Source organism: Cupressus sempervirens, chromosome 4 (genome assembly GCF_028749045.1).
Source record: "Cupressus sempervirens isolate cs-2001-9-10 chromosome 4, ASM2874904v1, whole genome shotgun sequence".
Taxonomy (NCBI): Eukaryota; Viridiplantae; Streptophyta; class Pinopsida; order Cupressales; family Cupressaceae; genus Cupressus; species Cupressus sempervirens.
Window position 1 is genome coordinate 186,447,314 of NC_143121.1, and position 18,440 is coordinate 186,465,753.

Consider the following 18,440-nt stretch of genomic DNA (forward strand, 5'->3'; position numbering starts at 1 on the left):
ACTAGATCTTTCTGCACATATTTGGTCTTCAATCCTATCACTATTAGTATAAAGATTTTTAGTTTCTATTTGGTTTGTACCAACTAACCTTTCACAATAGTGTTTTATTTCTCTAATTTTACATGATCTATCTTAATAGATTCCAATTTAGATGTTACCTTGCTTAACTGGGATCTTAGATCTGCATTTTTAGCTTTAATTTCAGAGTCATTCTTTCCTCCATTTTTCTTAAGACTTAGTTTAAGTTCAACTATATTCAACTCATGTTTTAGGATCTCATTTTCTTTCTTCGGATCTTCAACATCATCATGACTAGTTATCTTACTAGATCCTTTTTGCTTTAGGTCATCTATCTTGTCCTTTAATTCACCAATGTAGGTTTTTTCATATTTGTATCTATCTTTAAGTCCATCTCTTTCATCACTAAGGAGATTAATCTATTCAAGTGCCTCATCAAGATTCTTCTTCAATTGTTCCATATCCATAAGGATCTTATTCAAGCTATTAAGCCTTTTCTGAATAACCAAGCTCTGATACTAATTGTTAGAAATAGATAATACTGAGAGGGGGGGGGGGGTGGGGTGTAGGGGCGTAAATTAGTATTTTTAATCCTTTTAACCACAACTAAATGTTATTGATCACTTTACCACATGCATATGAAAGTAAAACAATAATGCTGAATAGTATAAACAATGACACAAAAAGAGAGATCATAAAACCATATTTTGTTAACTAGGGAAACCTTGGCCAAGGGAAAACCCTAGTGGGGATGAAACCCACTAGATGATTCACTATATAAAAGATCCAGTTAAGGATATTCACCTTGTTAGGAGTCTATGAAGCATGTATAGTGTCTCGATTCCCTATTAGGAGTTGCTTAAACCCTGTTAGGAGTTTTTAGATTACATACAAATGTGTACAAGAAGAGCCCACTACCCTAACATGCAACTATACAATAAGTTCTTCAAGAAATAAGTATACATACAATACTAAGATACTTGTACTTTGAAAATCTTCTGACTGATAATTCTTTACACAAGAGTGGCTATGCACATATCATTCTACAACATGTCTCACATAACAATTATTTGCATCATATAAAAAATTATTGCATTCACTTGTTTCTTGCATTTCACAAGATCATATCAACTTCACAATCCATGATCAAATATTATCATCATCATATGTTTCACTCTTAACTTTACAAATGAATTTCTTTACTTATACCAAACATATTAGTAAATTCTTCCTTAGTCATCTCATATAATATCATTAGAGTTGGCTTACTAAGAAATTATAATTGAAAATAGTAAATGAAGTCATTTAACACATTCTAGTGATATGCTCTATTCTATGCAATGTCATCACTGCATTACCAATTCCTTCATAACACAAACTTGATTGACCATACGAACATGCACACTAGTATACATCATCAATATGATGTCTTGCATCTTTGGTTAACTGTGCAAGAAATATATTCCAAGGAAATATTCTACTATCATCAAATCTATTATGTTGTTGTAATGTTGTCTGATACTTAGACAATTTTCCTTTACCAATGAACATGACTAATCTACAAAACAAATATGTTTCCATAAATGACAACCATAACTTACCTTATCTAACCGATTAGACATATTTCCAACATGATGACTAAAACCAAGAATAGAGATAGTCCATAAACTACAGGTCCTAGTCAGATACTCAAAGGGCTATTATGTAAGGGTGAGCATCATGGAGAGTCACTTGGCATCAATAAGCCTAAGCTAGTATTGGTAGCTACTCTCTCCAATCAAAGGTGCACAACCCAGCCAACAACTCTTCCCAATAGAAGGTGCACAACCCACTTTTTAATTATCTTACCAACTAGTATTTTATTTAGTTATCACTTGATTAAACTTCCTTTGTGAACCTCGAGAATGATCATCAAGTTATGAGATAGAAGATCCTCCATATGTTATCTTACCCTACCCGTGCTCATCCAATGATGAGTGCCTGTAGCCATGCATATTCTCAATCCAACCCCAATGATCATAACTCCAAAAAGTACCATAGAAGATTGAGCCTTGCAAGCCATCCAATAAATGTACATGCACATACTCGTGTGTGGCACACCACCATCATGAAGATCATAACACAAGGACTAGATGAGAACACAAGCAAAATATTATTCAACTAAAAAAACTTAGGAGAACAGATGTGACATGCATCCCAATGCAACAAAAAAGTGAAACAATGGTTTGGATGGCATCCAAACAAATCATCTAGGTCCATGACCAACATCATGCCAAGAAAACCCAAGAAAATAGGGTAGTACACAAAATGAGGTAAAAACTACAAAAACTAGAAAACTTTGAAATTAAAACCCATTTGGTCTTTGGGAACAAAAGCCTTGAAAATCCAATAAAATTTGGGTGCATAATGGTGTTAAACCCCAAACCCTCATCCCAAAAATAGGGAACATGTTCATACCTAACCTATCAAGGAAAACTAGAAAATAGAAATGGAGGGGAACACTAGTTCTCAACCTCCAAACCAATAGCTATTAGAAATAGATATAAAAATTGAGCTAAAACAAGAAAACAAGAGAGCCCTACCTAATAGCAAAAGGGGCTAAAATAGGAAACAAGGCAATAAAATAAATCACCCATAGAAACTGAAAAAAATCATGACACAACAAGGTCTCCTTGAGCTAGATCCAACAAGACTAGCCACATGAAGATCCCATGCTTGCAGCTATCACAATGAACAAAAATGTGATCCCTTAGAAGAGGATTCTCAAGAAAGCTCATAATTTTGTGTTTTGCAAAAGTGAGAAGTCAGGAATTAAATTTCTCTTTCCATACTTATTCACTTTTTGAGTGAATAATTGATTAGAGCACATAGCTAGTTAGACTAGCTCGACTTTGAATCGACCCAAATGAAAATAGGTTATTCCTAGAAATAGGAATTCATCTATGGAAAAGATTCCAAAAATTAAAGCCCAAATATTCAAAATCACAAAAATTTCCTTAACAACTTTGGTGACAATGCGAACCTGTAAATGCACATACACACTCACTAGTCTAGTCACATAATGCAAATGAGTTTAGATTCAATAATCACAAAAAGGTTTAATTAAACAATTAAAATAAGGATATGTCAATGATACAAGGATGAGATTGGTGAAATATAAATAGCTGAATTACTAGCCCCATGTGTCATTGCCAAGGATATAAATCCTTCAATCTAAAACACATGATCAAGTACAATTTCATATAATAACATAGCCAAAGCAATAAATGCATTAAATAGCTAATTTAGCCATTTATTCAATTATATTGATATAATCCATTTACACCACTCCTATTCACATAAAACATAATGAAACAAGAATGAAGAAAATATCAATAGCATATAATTCATCAAATAATAGAATCAGAGATATGTCCAAAATACCAGATAACCACACATCATCATAAACCTATTATCATCTCAAAATGACATCAACATGCAATATGATAAACTGAAGAGCATAGCAGTATAACATCTATGATTCTAAAATCAAAGTATAACATCTAACCCTTAGGTCATCTCTAAAGTAATGTAACAAGAGTATCAAGTATATCTTGAATCAAAATATAACAAGGTTTGGATTGCAAGCACAAGAGGTACTACACTTTGCAATGGTCTGAACTCTAAAGCACTAGTGCTTGCATTATTTTCCTTATGCTTCATTTTGAGAATATCATGGCAATTCATCCTCATAAACAATAGGAACACAAAAGGTTGAAGCTTTGAAAATAGTCAACTAGGGCTTTAAACAACTGGGCTTCTAGTAGCTAAAAGTGGTGTATAATTTTATTTGTCTTAACATGCCTTTTACACCTAAAGATGTGTGGGAGATACCATCAAGTCTTGGATATTCATATGAGAGGGGTGAAGATGTGTCTCCTAGTTACAAATGCAAAAAGTAATCAATTACATTCCCAACTACAGAGAATATCACTCTTACATCAAACCATCAAGAGAGTAAAAAGACTCAAAACTAAGGCAAGAGATGAGTAGCCAAAATAAAGGATGTACTTCTTAGACTTGATCAAAGTATATGCATAGATGTAGACCAATAATCACTTCCATCTACAAAGACTCAAATCTAGCATCTAAAAAAGGAAATAAACATTGTTCCACTCCATGATATGCCAAAAAAATGAAAGACTTAGGTTTCAAATAGAAATCAAATTTACAATTGAAGAATTTGGCAGCTAGGATGAAAAATATCCCTTTCACATTGGTACTTTTATCAAAGCCCATGTTCAAACATTGGGATCTCTGTGTTTATGTTGCCCTTGTAGTTGTTGTTGCATTGGTTGAGTGCGAGTGTCTTAGTGAGAACTCGTGATCTTTGTTGCTTTGGTATCTACTCGTGATGGACTTGCTTGTCCAGTAGATGCAACTAGATCAGTGTGTGGAGAAGGAAGTGAGTCTTCCTAGTTTTGTAAGTGGTAACGATGTACCTTGTTTGGTTGGTTGCTTGTGTGACCCTTTTTGGATGGAACCACTGATTGGTGTCCATGTGTTGGCTTTGAGTGCTACTTTTTGTTTCTCCTTGTAGAGTAAGGTGCATTGTTTCCCTATTTTCTCCTGATTGTAGGTAAATAGATGAATCTTATTGTGATTCTTTATTGTGTTGATTATAATAATAAAATGGTTCCTTTCATTGAAAATGAGTGTTTATTGTGAATCATTGCAAAGAGTAGGTTTGCATTATATCCTTGGGTTAATGACTTAAGTCCCCAATCTGATTACTTCTTAAGCTTATGGAAATTTGTATTAGATGGATGAATATCTAAATGTTGCATTGCATGGAAATTATTGTTGTCTGCATATGCATGAGATTACTAATGGTATACTGCTTGATGTGTGTGAGTGTGTTCTCTAACGATGCTAGGATGATGTATTCCTTAGCATTGTGTGGTGATTTATCCCTCTCGTGTGACTGTACTCAATCATCACCTGTAATGTGATTTGTTAGATGCCTTATTTTATTGGGCTGGAGGTGCTTTCCTCATGTTGTTGGGCTAGCATTGGTTTTTAGTATTTTCCTCTCTTGGAGTAGTCATCAAATTTTATCTAGCGCTCTCTTTGTGGCAGTTGTCACATTTGACTTATTGTTGAAATGAGCTCTTTTTGGTACAAGTACTGTTGGAATTTTCAATTCTCCCATTTGGGCTTTTTATTTTGTTTCATGATGACTATTCTGGATGTGTTTTACTACTGCCCAATTGTGTGTTGTGACTCTATCATGTTCATCTCAAACCTCTGGTAGTACATACAAGGGATAATATCATGGAGAACATGCTAGTGTGTCTTTGATAGATTTAAAGTTGTTATTGTAATTAAATGGTTTAAATGCTGATTAAACTTTATATTAATTCTTGAAAGGTATGTACTTGTTGTATGGTGACTCTTGAACCCTTGCTTGAAAATCTTTCAGTTCATTATGCATCAATTCTTATGTTATGCTTAATTAATGAAATTATGAAAGAAGAGTAATGATGGTTTCAATGTTTGAATTACCTTTCATTCCATGTCTTATGCTATTTGGGCATGTGTGTTCTTGAGTGGTTTTGGACATTTTGTCCGTTGCTTGTCTTGGTGGCCAAGACTATTGTTTTTGCCCTTGTGGTTTTATTTTGAGTGGTGACTCAGATCTTGGGTCTTAGGACTCTCAAAGCTCCATCTTGTTGTAGTTTTTGTTGTTTTCTTTTTGGCACTTTTTAGATGGAGCCAATCCGAGTCTGGATGTGAAGCTATGGCTTTTGGAGTTGCTGATCGTTGTTTCGAGTACCTTCTCAAGTAGAGGCCAATTCAATCATGACATATCATATTTATGGCCATTGGAGAAGTTTAAATCTTCATGTTATTCATAATGGAAGAGCTATCTTGTCTTCATAATCTACTAGGTACTTGTTGGAGTTCGTGCTTGGGTTTTTGTGTTTCTTATTGCACTGAACTGCCCTTGTGAGGTGGAGTGTGCTTTGTGAGCATTCCTTGCTTGGGGTTTATGCTACTTGGTCATTTGGGAGTGACTCAATTCTTTGATGAGTCTAGATTCCCCTTCTTGGATGTTGTCTTTGGTGCATCTTCGTATCCTTTTTCTCTCTTGTGAGAGTAGGCTAGTGTGGTTATGCCACTAGCTCAGTAGTGTTCTCTTGTGAGTATGTTAATGGTTGGGGAAATTGTGAGTTCCCTACACATCTTGGGCTGATTCAGTGTAGAGGTTGAGAGAGACTCCCTCTCAGTCCTAATACTCTATAGTATCCTTCTCCCTAAGCTTATATCTTTAGGTGGATTGTCTCAGTCAAGTTTTTCTTATTAACCATTGACTTGAGGCTAGAGATTGAGTTTAGTGGTAGATTGGGTGTAGTTTTTCTAGCATGGTGCTAGAGGGACATGGTATCGTTGGACACATGTTACCATCTCGTGAGTTGGTATGCAGATATTTCATGATTGTGTCCACTGATGAAAGTCTATGCAACCTTGTGAAAATGTGATATCTTGTCTGGTTGGGTTGTGCTACCCTAGTTCCCAGTGGTAGTTGACCTTTTGTACCTTGGTGAGGTGTTGTGCTCCTATGCTTGGTGGTAAGTATCCTTTTTGGAGTGTGTAATTTTGTTTGTAAACTTTCATCCACTTTGTTCTAAGGGTCAGTTTACATGGATTCCAGAATGATCATGTGTGACATGATAGTATTCCTGGGAATTTTGGGATGGTTTTTCCCCATGATTCCATTTTTTGTTGGAAGTTCTTAGTATTTGGACTTGGTTTTGTGGTCATGTGGTGGGTGCATGTCATAGTTGGGCACCTGTTGACGAGGTAGAGAGGGTTGTCCCTTACCTTGTATTGTTGACTTTATGGCTAGATGGCTTTTTTCTAGCGCATAGAAGGTTCCTTGTTGGAAGACCTTGTGTCTTTGTGAGACCCATTCTCTTGTGGTTAACCTATTTGGGGGTTAATATGATGGTTTGAGAATGTTGGAGTGATTTGGGTTTGACTTGTAGAGAGTTGTTCAGTCATTCCTATTGCTCGCTTTTGATTTTGTTCTTGGTGTGTTTGGTTTCTATTCTTGGATTGCAGGCTTTCAGGAGTAAGCCTAGTCTTTGGGGGAGGTGATGTAGTGCCTCTCCCATTTGACTTTTTTAAGTCATCCTGATGGATGTGACCTTGCTGATCTTTTGTTGTGATGGGATCATGATTGTGACCCTGAGTGCTCTACACTATCAAGGTGTTTAGATTTATGTTGCTGTATCAGTTGCTTTGATTATGCTTTTGACTGATCTTTGAGATTATGATGTGATTTATGGTTCACTGAGGTTTGTGCCAGTGGATACCAAGATCAATGTGGTATCATGAGGTTATTTCATGATTACCTTGAGATGTGTGCAGAGATTGCACTATGTTCTTTTACCATGCTACACTGGACTAGGTTCCTGTAGCAGTGGTTAGTCATGTTTATGACTATGTTTGCTTATGTGTTTTAAATGCCTTTTTAATGCAGAGCAATCAATCATTATTAAATGCTTAAGTAATTAGAATGGATTTTTCTTGTTGGATTATTTGGTTATGTGTTGTGGACATTTACCTTGTTTTATTTTGATCTGAGAGATATCTGTTCTTATGTGATGTTTTACATTTGAGATGACCTGAGGGTCAAATGTTACTCTTTGATTCCAGTATCATAGATATTAGACTACTATGCTATTCAGTTAATCATATTGCATGATGATGCCATTTTGAGATGACAGTGTGTTTTATGATGATATCTGGTTATCTGGTATTTGGACATACCTCTGATTATGTTATGTGATGGATTTAATGATATGTTTATTTACTTCATTCCTACATTGTTATGCTTTATGCAAACGTGAGTGATGTAAATAGATTATTTTCATATAATTCAATAAATGGTTAAATTAGGTGATTTAATGCATTTATTGCTTCGGCTATATTATGTTATATGCAATTGCACTTGATCGTGTGTTTTAGTGTGCAGGAATTATATCCCTGGCAGTGGCCTATGGAGTTAGTGATCCAGCTGTTCATATTTTTCCAATGTCGCTCCTATATGGTCGACGTATCCTTATTTAGTTGTTTTATATTAAAACCTTTTGGTGATTAGTAAATCCAAACTCATTTTCATTATGTGATTAGACCAGTGAGCATGTATGCGCATTTAGAAGTTCGCATTCGTCGCGAAAGTGTTAGTGTTCTTCTGTAATTTTGGGTTTTTGGGTTTTAAATCTTTTTGGATTTATTTTTTGGTAGCTTTGCCTTAGGTGAATTTCCATTGTGGATAATAATCTATTTTTGTTTGGGTCAATTCGGAGTTTAACTAATCCAGCCAACTGTTTTCCATAATGAACTATTCACTCAAAAATGAATAAATATTAGAAAATTGAATTCATTATTCACTTCTCACATTTTGGAAAATTGAATTTGGAGAGAAAATTTGGAAATCCTCTTCTGAAGGATTACTGTTTTGTTCGTTGTGGGAGCTACGGGTGTGGGATCATTGCGAGGTTGAGCTCTTTGGATCCAACTCGGGGAAACCTTGGATTGCCGTGATTTTCAGCTACTTCTGCGAGATATTTATTTTATGGTTTAGATTCTCATTTTTCCCTTTTGGCTGTGAGGTAGGGCTTTCCTATTTTATTGTTTTTGCTCCATTTTTGCTTCTATTTTTGTAGTTGTTTGTTTGGAGGCTGAGAACTAGTGTTCCCCTCCGTTTCTGTATGTTAGTTCTACCCGGTTGGGCGGGTATGAACATTTCCCTATTTTTCGGGATGAGGGTTTGAGATTTTGCACCATTATGCTGGCCATTTTTGCATACAATGTCTGTTTTCAATTATTTTTTGATTTTTGGAGTTTTTGAACCCAAAGGCCAAATGGGTTTTAATTTTGGTATATTTCTAAAATTTGGAGTTTTTACCTCATTTTGCATGCCGCCCTATTTTCTCAGGTTTTCTTGGCACATTGTGGGTCATGGACCTAGATGATCCATTTGGATATCAGTCAGACCACTATTGCACCTTTTATTGCATTGGGATGCATGTCACACCCGTACTCTCGACTTTGTGTTCAGTTGAGTGATTTTATACCTGTTATGGTTTCTTTTAGACCTTTGCTTTTATTTTGTGAACGCTAGGATTCATGTAGAATCCATACTCTCAAATTGAGGCCAATTGAGTAAGTTCATGAATTTTGGTCTTGTTACATTATTGGGATTCGTGTAGAATCTATACTCTCAGATTGAGGTCGGTTGAGTGATTTTACAGAAAAACACTAACACTTTCACGATGAATGCGAACTTCTAAATGCACAGACATGCTCACTAGTCTAATCACATAATGCAAATGAGTTTTGATTTACTAATCACCAAAAGGTTTTAATATAAAACAACTAAATAAGGATACGTTGACCATATAGGAGCGACATTGGCAAAATATGAACAGCTGGATCACTAACTCCATAGGCCACTGCCAAGGATATAATTCCTACACACTAAAACACATGATCAAGTGCAATTGCATATAGCATAATATAGTCGAAGCAATAAATGCATTAAATCACCTAATTTAACCATTTATTTAATTATATTAAAATAATCTATTTACATCACTCACATTCGCATAAAGCATAACAATGTAGGAATGAAGTAAATAACCATAGCATTAAATTCACTTCTCACATTTTGGAAAATTGAATTTGGAGAGAAAATTTGGAAATCCTCTTCAGAAGGATTACTGTTTTGTTCATTGTGGGAGCTACGGGCATGGGATCGTCACAAGGTAGAGCTCATTGGATCCAGCTCAGGGAAACCTTAGATTGCCATGATTTTCAGCTACTTCTGCGGGATATTTATTTTATGGTTCAGATTCCCATTTTTCCCTTTTGGCTGTGAGGTAGGGCTTTCCTATTTTATTGTTTCTACTCTTTTCTTTTTGGTAGCCATTTGTTTCGAGGTTGAGAACTAGTGTTCCCCTATATTTCTGTATGTTAGTTCTACTCGGTTGGGTAGGTATGAACATTTCCCTATTTTTTGGGATGAGGGTTTGGGATTTTGCACCGTTATGTTGGCCATTTTTGCATACGGTGTCCGTTTTCATTTATTTTTGGATTTTTGGGGTTTTTGAAGCCAAAGGCCAAATGGGCTTTAATTTTGGTATTTTTCTAAAATTTGGGGTTTTTACCTCATTTTGCATGCCGCCCTATTTTCTCAAGTTTTCTTGGCACATTGTGGGTCGTGGACTTGGATGATCTGTTTGGATATCAATCAGACCACTATTGCACCTTTTATTGCATTGGGATGCATGTTGCACTCGTACTTTCAACTTTGTGTTTGGTTGAGTGATTTTATACCTATTATGGTTTCTTTTAGACCTTTGCTTTTATTTCGTGAATGCTAGGATTCGTGTAGAATCCATACTCCCAGATTGAGGCCAGTTGAGTAAGTTCATGACTTTTGGTCTTGTTACATTATTGGGATTCGTGTAGAATCCATACTCTCGAATTGAGGCCGATTGAGTGATTTTATGATGTATGGTTTTATTGGCATTAGGATTTGTGTAGAATCCATCCTTCCCGTGTTGCTTTCAGTTGGGTGTTTTCTTTGCATTGTGTTCTCATTCCTATCCTTGTGTTATGATCTTTGTGATGGTGGTGTGCCACACATGAGTATGTATGCATACATTTGTTGGGTGACTTGCGAGGCCTGATCTTCCATGGATTTGTCAGAAGTTATGATCATCGGGGTTGGGATGGGAGTATGCATGCCCACGAGCACTTGTCATAGGATGAGCATGGGTAGGGTAGGGTAGCATATGGAGGGGGCTTCTATCTCGTAGCCTGGTGACCTCAGTCCCGTAGGGTTGGTAGAGGAAGTTTTAAATAAGTGATAACCAAACAAAATATGTGACTGGTAATAAAACTTAAGATAATAAAATGGTACTTTTGTGTATTGGCCTTCCATTGAGGGAGTTGAGCTACATGGTGTATTGGCCTTCCGTTGAGGGAGTTGAGCTACATAGATCCGAGCTTGGGCTTTTCGATGCCAAGCGACTCTCCATGATGTCACCCCCTACTTAGTAACCTTTTGAATGTCTGACCAGGACCTATACTCCTTGCATTGTCTTAGGTTCTTGGTTGCAACCATCATACTGTCTGGTGTGAGTGTTAGCCATGGATGTTGTTTTGTGTGTTTGTGGTTGGATCTTCATCTCCATCAGCATGGTGGGTGTGGACCTACGGGTTCCACGTGGTTGGGAGGTGTAGCTACCTTCACCACTGCTAGGGATCAGTGTACAAAGATGATCTTTTGTCCTAGTGCGACCGTTGCTAGATGTCTTCACTTGGTACTTCGGGTTTCAGAGTATGCTTCCTTGTGATTTATGCTTTCATTGGAATGCTTGGATATCATGTTTAGATGAAGTTAGTTTATTTGATGCATTCCCTTATCATGATGTTTAGCATATGATTAGATGATGTTATTTGATTTAGTAGTATATCTGCTGTTTACTATTGTTTAGCATGTGATAGGTGATGTTATCTACTATAGGATTATCTTATGCATTATCTCTAGCATGTTAGATTTCCTTATGTTTTTATTTTTGCATGTTTTTAGTAGTGACGTCCCTATTATGACAGTACCAATGATCTGGTTGGTGGCTTGGGATGTTATGCGCGAGGGATGGCTAGGATCCACGATAGTCTTATGATGCTATTGATGGTTGGGAGGAACCACATACTTAGTTTGGTTGTTCAGTTCACTGCAATGTTTATTTTAGTGTGTTCTTTGCTATTGTAGTTTAGATGGTTAGATGTTCTCCTTTTTGTGTTGTTCTTGCACTCGAGTGTTCATTCCTTGAGCCCTTGTGGATCCGGTACTCCCTAGTGTGGAGGTTCTTTGCTCTAATTTTGGGCCTTTTTGCTTCTGGGAGTGTTTTCATGTTTCTATGGGTGACATTTGTTCAGCATGGTGTGACACTTTAAAAAGTATTGCACACCCATGCAAACTATGTTGTATGACACTGTAAAGTATCACACGCCTTCTTGAGAAATGTTGTATGAAACTAGAAGTGTGTCGTACACCTTCTTGATAAATTTTGTATGATGCTGAAAAGTGTGACATGCCTTCTTGAGAAATGTCGTACGACACTAGAAGAGTTTCGTACGCCTTAAGAAGAAGTATCGCCCTCCCTTAGTAAAAAGTGTCCCACATTTTTTGTGAAAAACTTGTGCATGCCAATAGCGGGCACTTTTTGTAGTGTTCTGATCTTTTTGAGAGTTGATCTGGATACCCTTTTGGCTTTCTTCAAGCCTATGTTGTTGCATTTTGATTTTTGTCGGTTTCTCTTGAAATCCTATTTTCGGGTTTCTGTTTTAGTCTCTTGGGGTTTAAAATATATCGTTTAATATATATTTTATTATATGTGATGAATCTTAAGATATATTTTAATATATGTGACGAATCTTTTGAGATATGTTTTAGACCTCTCAGAGATAAGTTATGGATTCTAAGAAATTTCAGGGCTTCAGAAATCTAGACTTAGCCAATTTTCAAGGCTTCAGGATTTCAGGCTTAGCCAAATTTTTGGTTTCTGCATTTTACCCCAGTTTGGTGTTTTGTTGATGAGTGGTTGTTTCTTGTGCCCTCATCATGTGTGTTGTTGTTGTTGGCTTTGTTTGTGTGTGTCAGTTTGGTAGTGGCATTTGGAGATTCGTTGGTTGCCAGGATTGTGATGAAGTCTTCCGTTGCGATCATTGTGATCCCTGTATGATGTTGTCATGTGCATTCATACTTGTAAAAAAAAAAAAATTCTGGCTTGTATTTCATCCTTGTTTCCAAGGATCTCTAGGCAGGGCATTACAACTTTTGGTTCTTAACATATCTTTTGTCAAACAAATGGTGATACATAACAATGAATAAATGATTTGAAAATGAGCTCTATGTGATCAACAACTAGAAGTAGGGTTTTGATTACCCATGACTTGCAACATCAACAATGTCATCCAATAGTAATTTCAAAATATTTGACACATATTCAATTGTGGTCAAAGAAATGGGGAAGACTCAAATATTTCATCTAGTGCTTTCCTATAATTCTTTATAATGAAATCACATGTATTCATGAACTCATGACTTAAATCAAAGTTAATATTCAAGCTTTCAATAATCCATAAATTGACTTCATGTCAGTTATTATACTTCAATGCTTTAATAAAATATTTGCTAAAAAATATCTCAATAGTAATAATACCAGAAATGGAATATTTCCTCAAATTAAAGAACTTGTGTTAGTTAATAAGAATCAAATCAATAATTTTTTTGCTAGGATAACCTTTGGTAATAGTGACCTATGTATCAATAAATCATATTTAATAATATACTTCCTCAGAGATGAATTAAAGATTATCCAATGAATAGAAAAACATTAATAATTACCCAATAAACTTAAATTTATTTCAGATTAAGACTTCATAAATTGTAAACCTATGTGTTACTCCCTTGATGAGATTTCCAACAAGATTTACAACTGAAACCTCTATTGAATATGAACTATGAAGTGCACTTGTGAATCCTTGAATGAATCCACCTTAGAAACAAATTTGGGGTTTCATTCAATTCTTGAGAAAAATTCAAGAATTTCTATCCTTAGAGATTTGTTTATAACTAAAAGCCTATAGCTCTTAGAATCCATAGGGAGATAGTAAACCAAGCCTCTTTAGAATGAGCCTCTAATTCTTCATTTATAACCAATTGTAGAGAATTTTGGCTTCCCCTATGCTTGTCTCTTCATTTCTCTTTCTCATGTCTTTTGATTTTTCATCTTTTAATCTGATTTGAACATAGGAAAATAATAACAAACTAACATAATTAACTTTTTCACTAAACTCACCTTTAAGTCACTTTAATGCTTCATTAAATTAATTAAATAATATTATCCTTAAAACTTATGATTCACTTTTGATAGATAATATTACATAATTAAATTATTTACTTTCAATAAAATGCTCAAACAAAGGTGGTAGGCCTAGGTTAATTAGCACTATTTCTTATTTCAATTTTCACCTTAGAGTGTTTAAGTGCTTTAATCATAGTCCATGAACTCCTGGTTTGACATGGAAGAAACTAATCAAACTATGACAACTTCAAAAAAACACTTTTTTTTTTTGTTTTTTAAAATTCATTTACAAAATGTATAAGATGGGTCTAGGAAACTATGAGGAAATGTTTTCTATTAGATTAGATTTTTTAATACACATGAATTACAAATTAATCATGCAAAGTTGGAAGTGGATAGTGATACAATAGGAAAATTACAAGTTTTTATAATAATTTCTCTTCCCCATTCTAGTGAGAAGTTGTAGAGTAGATCGTATGATCTTTGTACTTGATTGTGGCTCCTTGCTTGGCCTAGAAAATTTTTCTTGTGGCTCCATGCTAATTCTAGATGATAATATCTTTGCTAACTTATCAATATCATTTAGTAATAATCTAGTCTCCTCTACATTCTCTATAGCCACATTTTCTATATCAATAGTCTCATATTTTGTAAACTAGGAGGGTTGATCATCTTGCATGGTCTAGTTACTATAGGCAGCTCATCACATCTAAATAAATAAGCTTCTTTGGTTGGTCCTCAACCATTCTTGTCTGAAGTCAAAAGTTGTATCACATAGATACTAGATAATTTATGCATCAAGACAAAATTTTAAGCTTCTTCATGTGAATAGAATAAAACTCAAGTTGCAGTCACAACAAAAGCACTACAAGGTTGAGACAAATTTCATGGCCTTGTACCTATCTAATCACACTATATTTCCAACTAGAGTCAATTCCCAAGGGGCCTCCTTCCCATGGGATGACTTCCACTTGCCTAAATGAGATGGATTCTACTTGCCTAAATGAAATGTAGAGTGGGATACCATTGTGATTATACATTAACTTACAACATTGATAAGAACAAAAAGCACTAATTGAAAAATAATATAGCAGTCTGAACATAAAAAAATTTAAATCATGTAAAATATAAAAAATTTAATTGTGATAAGTTATGCCTTACTTGAAATTTATGCCACATAAATTATATATAGTTAGTCATCACTACATTTTTTGCACTTTAGTTTATTGGGTTGTGGTCCTCAACTTAAACAACAAATAATTTTTATCAAAGAATAAAAATTCAGCTTTCCATCTCTTGATGGTTGCATATTTTCTTCAATTTGGTTAAGATATATAGAGTTACATCTATTTTGATATCATCACACTTATTGCACTTTAGTCCCTTGTAACAAGATCCAATGGAATATGTGAAATATATGTGATTATCAAGATCTTTATATATTTTAGCTTCTACAATTGCATAAGTAAATTGTTTTAGTCCCCTTGATTAAGAATTGAAATACATATTCTATAAGTTGGTGTATGAAAATATGAAAGAGTAGCTATTTTTGTTTATCAAAAATTTTGGATAGTTATTCTAAAAATATTTTAAAGTTACTTGAACTGATTTTAACTATTGAGTGTGAGTCTAGGAATTTCTTGTTTAAGGGGATGCTTGTTTATTACTTTGGCTAGTTTGCCAGAAATAACAACATTTCTTAGATGCGTACACATACTAAAATATTTTTGCAGTGGGTTCTATTTGAAAAAGGGTCACAAATATTTTGCTAATCAAATCATGCCCAATAACTTAATTAAATACATCATGTTGAACTGATCTTCACACCCTCTAACACCACATACAAGTAGAAAAAGTGAAGATTTTGCCAACTTCTTGAAGATTGATAGGTATTAATGTGTGATGATTTAAATACCATTAATATCATGCTCCTATTCTAGAAACATATAAGTTTGAAGAAGCAAAAATATTTCATTACTAGCTGCATGATTTTTTCAGTTTTCAGAGTAGAAACAAAGTTGTGGAGTAAATTCAAATAGATTTCCAACATCTAGTATTTAGAATTATTGAGATTATTTTATGAAAATGGCTTAGAAGGAAGAAGAATTGATTCCACAGGCCATAATTGAAGAACTTGCATCACAAAAAAAAAAGCCCTAGTTCATTCATAGAAGAGTGGATGCACATTCTGCTTAGTTCTACCAACTCACAGCCTATAAACGATCATGCTTTTAGAGATCCATTTGTGTTTTGTAGAGATGCAAAGGTTCTTGATAGGAATGGATATGAATTTTTCTTGTTCTTTTATAAGAACATAGTGAGAAGGTCCTAGTTTGCAACCCTTGGGTTAGTGATTTGTGTAAGTTGATTATGCCATATCATTGTTTTTGTACTAGTGTGAAAATAAATCAATTCATTAATAATAGGTCAAATGAACACCATATTGGTTGAGATGTAAGTCCTTCTTAGTTAAGGCCAATACATTCCATATTACAGACTGAATATGCTTCTTCCTCAAGCCTCAACTATCACTACCTTCTTTATATTCATCATAATGCCCTATAAGACACATATATAATCATTAGTACATGCAACTCAGCACTTCACATTCTCCAAAATAGGACATGTGTTATACAATATTGGGTTGATCCAAGAGATTAAATGAATAAATACATAATAAAAACATCTATGACTTTACATATAGGTACACATATAATCCAAGAAACCATGAGTAATGTCACAAAATCTTGTAGAAAAAGATTAACCTTGCCAAAAAGAATTTATCATGCCTCACCTAAGGAGATACATAGGAAAATAACACCCAAGAAGATGTAACATAACTTTGAGAATAGGTAACATAAAGTTATGAAAAAATAGGAGAATGATCCAAGATAGGTCCATAATAATAAGCCAAGTTCTTAGACTTCAAAATAGGAAATCAAGTGATCTCCAAATCAAACTATCAAATAGGAAACTAGGAAATAGAAAACAAGCTAGATATTTTGGGTGTTGTAGTGCCTCTCCCATTTGACTTTTGTAAGTCATCTTGATGGATGCAACCTTGATGATCTTTTGTTGTGATGGGATCAGGATTGTGACCCTCAGTGGTCTACACCTTCGAGGTGTTTGGATTTATGTTTCTATATCAGTTGCTTTGATTATGCTTTTGACTGATCTATGAGATTATGATGTGATTTTTGGTTCACTGAGGTTTGTGCCAGTGGTTACTAGGATTGATGTGGTATCATGAGGTTGTTCCATGATTACCTTGAGATGTGTGCAGAGATTACACTATGTTCTTTTACCATGCTACACTGGACTAGGTTCCTGTAGCAGTGGTTAGTCATGTTTATAACTGTGTTTTCTTATGTGTTTTAAATTCCTTTTTAATGCAGAGTAATCAATCTTTATTAAATGCATTAATGATTAGAAATGGATTGTCCATGTTGATTTATTAGTTATGTGCTATAGGCATTTACCTTGTTATATTTCTGATTAGAGAGATATTTGTTACTCATGTTATGTTTACATTTGAGAGGACCCGAGGGTCAGATGCTACACTTTGATTCCAATATCATGGATTTTAGACTACTATGCTGTTCAGTTAATCATATTGCATGATGATGCCATTTTGAGATGATAGTGTGTTTTATGATGTTATCTGGTTATCTAGTTTTTGGACATATCTCTGATTATGTTATGTGATGGAATTAATGCTATGGTTATTTACTTCATTCCTGCATTTTTATGCTTTATGCGAACCTGAGTGATGTAAATAGATTATTTTAATATAATTAAATAAATGGTTAAATTAGGTGATTTAATGCATTATTGCTTCGGTTATGTTATTATATGCAATTGCACTTGATCATTTTGTTTAGTGTGCAGGATTTATATCCCTAGCAGTGGCACATGGAGTTAGTGATTCATCCTTTCATATTTTACCAATGTCATCCTGGTATGGTCGACGTATCCTTTAATTAAATGTTTAATTAAACCTTTCGGTGATTATTAAATCCGAACTCATTTGCATTATGTGATTAGACCAGTAAGCGTGTCTGTGCATTTAGAGGTTCGCATTGTCGCAAAAGTTATTAAGGAGATTTATGTGTTTTTGGGTTTTCAGGCTTTTTAATTGATTTATTTTAATTTTTGGTAGCTTTGCCATAGATGAATTCCTATTTATAAGAATAGCCTATTTTCGTTTGGGTCGATTCGGTGTTTAACTAGTTTGGCTGGTTAAATGCCCTAGTCGACTATTCACCCGAAAAGTGAATAAATATCCAAAGAGGAATTTAATTCCTCACTTCTCACTTTCAAATTGGAAAGTTGGAGAGTAAAACCCAAAATCCTCTTCATGAGGATTTACTATTTTGTTCGTTGTGGGAGCTACAGGCGTGGGATCATCGTGAGGTTGAGCTCGTTGGATCCAGCTCGGGGAAACCTTGGATTGTCGCAATTTTCAGCTACTTCTGCGAGATATTTAATTTATGG